Consider the following 6,525-nt stretch of genomic DNA (forward strand, 5'->3'; position numbering starts at 1 on the left):
GAACAGAACAGAAATTGAACAACTCCACAAAAATTTAAAGGAAAGTTTGAGTTTCCAAATGCATAAATCTGAGGAATGAAGATCGTGCTTTGTAAGAAGCATCAATGAGGTGACTACAAAGAGTTCTGCAGTACAGTACAAATGAAGAGAAAAGCAGCTTTAACTTGAGGACTCTCATCTCAGCCCTGTGTAGTCATTAACTGACACCAATAGGCTTGTAGACTGAAACCAATCTGAAAGGATTTAAATATTTTCCACTTGATAACCAGCCAAAAGGAAAATCCTATTTAAAAGTAGGAAAACGGCCAATGAAATGTCTCCATTTAACGAAACACAGTCATTAATCATAAAGTCTTAAACCTGAGCCCAACAATTTCCATAAAAAGGACGAAAACTTAGATGTTCTCAACACTGAACAATTTCCAACAGGAACGTAAGACAATTATACTGGTGCAGCAATAGGAATTACATACAGAATCTCAAAAGAAAAGCACTGGTTAATTTCCAGGCAAATGCCAATTAACCTCGTATCAAGAGCAGAATCTGAAAGAAAAGGTAGTACCAACAGCCAATGTGGATCACATCATGAGTTGGTTAAGTAGCTACACTTGATGGAATAGTAGCTTATCTAAACGCCCCTTAGCTTTCCTACGATTATAGGGACACCACAAGCAATCTCAGCTAAGGAACAAAGTGTGAATCTGAAATAAAAACAGAAAATGCTCAGGGTGGGTGCAATACCAACTGGGGAGTGGGTAAGAGTTAGTATTTCAGGGTCAATGGCCATCGATCAGAACTGGAGACAGATCGGAGATGGAACATAAGCACAGAGCCAATGAAAGAGGGGGATGTACAAAATGAAAAGCCTGAGACAGGGTGGAATACAGGGGAGATTAACTAACAGAAATCCATCTGCTCTGACCTCAGAATCTGAACCACAAACATGAAGTCTGTGACTTCACCTTATTTAATATAAAGTGGTATAAATGTAGGTGATGCTAATAGGAGATGATGAACACCTGATGGATTTGAGAGCATCCAGTTGAGGATGAGAAGTGGTAGCTGGAAATTATGTTTGCAAATATGGAACGTAGACTATATACAGTCTGCACATGATGGAAGGTGTTTAATTTATACAGATGTATGAGGATGGTCCATTTTTGTGTTAGAGTTTACAATTAACTAGGTCAGTTTTTCCAGAATCATGATTTTAAACTAGCATGGGCCTCCTGGTGTCTTAAGGGAAGCTTGTTGATATTGTCAAGATTTGCAACAGTAAGTAAAATGCTGAATTTGGGGTTTAAATTAATTAGAACTGAAACACAGATTGGAAAGCCTTTGAGCAGTTTGAAGAGCTCCAGACTGAAGTCAGATATTAGTAGCTGTCTGTCTTCGAAAAAGAAAAGCCTGGAGCCATGGCACATAATGGAATTTGAATTCAATAAAATCTGGAATTAAGAGTCTAATGATAACCATGAATGTGGATAATCAGAGACTATCTAAAGTCCTCACCTGGTCTGGTCCACTCATGACTCCAGACATAGTTGACTCTTAATTGCCCTCTAGGATAGGCAATAAATGCAGGCTAGCGGTGCCCTTTTCCCAAGAATGAAGGAGTTTTAAAAATTAGAGCAGTTGAGGAGGTAAGTTACTTCAGTGAAAAGGGTGTAGCTTGTGAAGCTTCCAGACTAGGAATGTTTGGTTAAGAATCTGTATTGGTTCTTCTATGCTGAGAAAGTTTAAGCTCTCAGTGGTGTAAGGATACAAGGTAAATACTTCACAGTGGAAACAGGAATTGAGAACAAAATAGTGAAGTCAAACCTATAGTTTGAATTGGGAAAGAAAATCTCTTTGGGTTTTGATTAACTATAAAGTGATAGTGTTGGGAAATAGATGGTATTTTGTTTCTCTGCTGTGTTTTTAAATCTTTCTAACTATCATATGCAGATACATTGGCTTGGTTTATTTTTATATGCTTTGTGTAATAACCTTGTTTAGTTGTTAAAATCAGAACTGCAGCCTTGTTCATATGGCACTGAAAAACCATGTTAACAAATTTTTTTAAAAATGCCTGATCTATCAAGCCAGATTTCATCTGGGATCCAATTGTCAGCAGTAATATGAGTTGGAATCATAAAGCTAACCTATTAAATAAACTATAAATCATTATGGTTTGGAATTAAACACATGACCTTGGATCTGTTGGCAAAGGTCACCTTTATAGAAATAGTAAGAGGCCATTCTGCCCCTTGAACCTGTTCCATCATTCAATAATCTTAAGGCTGATTTGTACCTTAATTCCAATGTCAGGTTTGAAACTCTCAGTTTACCCTGAGGGAGAGTCTAACATTTTGGACAGGTTTAATTTCTCGTCTCATCCCACAAAAGACAATATTTCGTATCTACTCCATCGTCACTTTAATCGCCTTAAATATCATAATTAGATCACTCTTTAATCACATATATTCAAGTGAATAAAGGTCTTGGCTACGCAACCTATCCTCATAGTTTAACCTTTTTACTTTGGTTCACTCTGTGAATGCCAAAGAGTATTACAGCACAGCAAGATGCCTCCAGTCCATCATCCACGCTGGTCATCACCTAATCCCATTTCCCAGCAACTGGCACACGTGCTTAAAATGAATCCTATTTTGAGTGAGGAGAGTGGACAATATTAGCTACATAATGAAATTGCTGGTGAAACTTAGCAGGTCAACTAGCACCTTTAGGAAGAAAGCAGAATTAATGTTGAGTTTGAAGAAGTCTCTCCCCGGACTTGAAACGGTAACTTTGTTTTTTTTTTCTGCAGATGCTCCCAGACCTGCTGAATTTCACCAGCAATCTGTTTTTGTTTCAGGTGTCCAGCATCTGCAGTTCATTATTTGATTACATTATATCCAGTAAAGTAGCCTTCTCCGGATCAAACAGAAACACTAGTTATTGTCATCAACTCAGTGCAGGCACCACAAGGCTTCTGGATTTCGGAAAGCAATAAAATCAAATGTTCCCTCAAACCTTGGCTTAGTAATAAATTACTGAATGATATGTTAAATGATAAGAAAGCAGCAGCATATAACATTTAATTTGATTTATTACAGCCACTTTTACCTAGGTACAGTGAAGTTTTGTTTTGCGTGCAGTCCAGGTAGATCATACCATACAAAGATCGTGGGTTGCTAGAACTGAGTGAGGAATACAACGTTACATCTGTGAGACGGTGCACAAAAAACAAGATCAACATTAGATTTGAGAGTCCATTCAGCAGTCTAAATAACAGCGGGAAAGCTGTTCTTGAACCTGTTGGTACGTGTGTTTAAGCTTTTGTACCTTCTGGCTGATGGAAGAGGTTGCAAGAGATTATAAACCGGGGTGGGAGGGGTCTTTGATGATGTTGGCTGCTTTCCCATGGCAGTGAGAAATGTAGATGGTGTCAGTGGATGAAAGGTTGGCTTGCAGGATGCTCTGGGCTATGTTCACAACTCACCATGATTTCCTAACAATCCTGGGCAGAGCAGTTGCCATACCAAGCTCTGATGCATCCAGACAGAATGCTTTCTATGGTGGATCTGTAAAAGTTGGTGAGGGTCCTTATGGACATACAAGTATACAAAACATACCTATTCTTCAGAATAAATACTGCTCCCACAGCAGAATTGGACCTGACAACATCCTTTAATTATGAGTTTGCGAATTTTACGGCACTTTCTTCCAGCCACTGCTTGTGGCCTAGTGAAGTGAAAGTTCACCCATGACACCAAACACAAACCATTGTCCATCTCTTGATGGCTGCAAGTCTCTGAATTAAGGAATGCAGGACATTGGGGGAGTGATCATTCAACATGATCTTAGCTGACCTGGCTGTGTTTTCAGCTCCAGTTTCCTGTCAGCTACCCCAGAATCTCTGACCCATGCCCCTTGTCTCTCAAAATTTTAACAGCCTTGAAAACAATTTAGGATACAAACTCCATTACATTCTTGGGAAGCAAATTACACACTCTACCGAGCCTCTGAAAGAAAACAAAATCATTTCTGTTGTGAAAAGCAAATTACTTATTCACAACATGTGACCCTCAGCTCTAAATCACCCTTACAAGAGGTAAACATTCCCTGGGAATTCAAGTGCCCCATTATCAAACAAAGAGAGCCAAATGATACAATAGGCCTGGTAACCAAAACCTTGGTCAACAACCCCACCCCCTCTCTCCCCAGAAAGGACAGTCTTAAGGGAGAGTTGGAGACACAGATGCATTTAAGATAGAAAATGCAGACAGCAATCAATCCATGTTTGTGTCAAATGAAGTACAAAATGCATCAGAGCCCACAGTTGTAGAGATGATGGGTTAGATGATGTCATAGTAATGAGGCAGTAAAGCAAAGGACAGATTTCAACATGAGAATGCTCATTCTTTAAAGTGAGGTACTATTGGATCTGAAGTGACCAGTAGGGTAATGGATGAGTGGTATATAATGCTGAATGCAAAACTTGGATGAGTTCAAATTTATGGAGAATGGAAGATGGGAGACCAGCCAACACTGCACTTAAAAAACTCAACTCTAAAGGAACAAATGTATGAAAGAGAGCTTCATCAGTAGATAAGCTGAGAATCAAGAAGTGACATGCAATGCTACACAAGTGTAAGTAGCTGGTCTTTGCAATGTTGGTGACCTAGGGTCAGAAGCTCATGATCAAATAGGATAATGAGGTTGTGCAATTAGATTCAGACCAACAATAGCCAAGGGAAGGGAATGGAATTAGTGACTAGAAAAATGTTATTTGGAACAGAAGCAAAGGTCAATGCTTTGAATTTTACAATGCTTATGTGGACAATCATAATGCCACTTCCATAGTGTAGTGGCTATCACATCTGCCTCACACACGAAAGGTCCCCAGTTCAATTCTGGCTGGGAACATCATATCTCATTTTAGGGATGGCACGGTGGCTCAGTGGTTAGCACTGCTGCCTCAGAGCACCAGGGTTTCAGGCTCGACTCCAGCCTCGGGCGACTGACTGTGTGGAGTGTGCACATTTTCCCGTGTCTGCGTGGGTTTCCTCTGGGTGCTCCAGTTTCTTCCCACAGTCCAAAGTGGTGCAGGTCAGGTGAATTGGCCATGCTAAATTGCCCAGAGTGTTAGGTGCATTAGTCAGAGGGAAAGGGGTCTGGGTGGGTTACTCTTTGGTGGGTCAGTGTGGACTTGTTGGGCCGAACGGCCGGTTTCCACATTGTAGGGAATCTAATCTAATCACAGAGGTAGACAATTCTGCCCATCAGGTCCATGCAGCTCTCTGTAGTAGTCAGGCCCATTCCCCACTCTATCCCTGTAAGCCTGCAAGTATATTTCTGTCAAGTAGTGCCCAATTTCTTTTTGAAATCATTGCTCACTTCTAGGTCCACCATTAAGTTTCACATCATTACCAATGGCTGTGTAAAAATCATTGTTCCTCATAAATATGGTGCCTCATTTGGGACTAGATATCTTCCAGTAACCTGGCATCCACCACCCAAAGGCAATGGTGCTGAGGTAGAATATGCAAAATAAGATCAGGTGTACAATGGTTCTTTCAGGGCCTCCGGAGGTAACAGCGCAGGGTGACAAGAGATGATCCTGCAGAGATTCTCTGACTCAATTCGGATTAGTACACGTTGAAACACCTGAGCAGATTTTCACTCTACTAGACAAGAGGGGTGTTTGGAGAAGGATGAAATGGGATTGATCGCTGTACACATCAGTAATGTGTGACACTGAGTGGACCATTTTGGAGCTGTGTCAGAAGTGGTAAACTGAGTGGACCAGTGACAAGAAACACAGGCAGAGATTTGCGAAAAGACAACTATTCAAGGACTCGAGAGCAATAGAAGGTTGGAGAAAGAAGAAAATGGTCTGCAACAATATGAAGGTCGAAGTGTGGGAACTGTTTTGAGCAGGAATGCATACTGCACTTTCAAAATGGGATTTGTGGGGGTCAACATTACTTGTACATGAATGACTTACAATAGAAGCTGGTTTAGGGGCTCCAATGGAAACTGGGCAGTGGTAGTTTACAGGGACCAGGAAGTTGGACCAAAGAACTTGCTAAGCTCTGTGCACGTTTGCATGTGAATGCTATGCAATTGAAAAGATTCAAACACAATTCTTCTTTTTCTGTACTTCGCTCATGTTCAGACTGTGAAAAAGAAAACTTAAATGAACCACCTTTGGCAAAATCTTTTTAAAGGGATATTGCGTGAGACTTGTGGATACGAGTTGAGACCAAGTTAGCTGTGCTTGTAATAAACAGGTTCTTGATTTTTGAAGTGATGCACTACAGTTTTTCTGAGATTTCAAAATTAAGTCAATTTAAAACCCAATGAAACTGAACCTTTTCTTTAAAAAGAAAGTAAACAGGAATAATGGAGGATGTGCACTACACCCTTAGCATAACATCGCCACTGCTACAGCATGTTACACTTTCATCATGCACTCAACCAAATATAGAAACGTAACTGGATTATTCCCTTAGGAATAATAATGGGATTGCATATGAG

Source organism: Hemiscyllium ocellatum, chromosome 10 (genome assembly GCF_020745735.1).
Source record: "Hemiscyllium ocellatum isolate sHemOce1 chromosome 10, sHemOce1.pat.X.cur, whole genome shotgun sequence".
In the NCBI taxonomy this organism is placed as follows: domain Eukaryota; kingdom Metazoa; phylum Chordata; class Chondrichthyes; order Orectolobiformes; family Hemiscylliidae; genus Hemiscyllium; species Hemiscyllium ocellatum.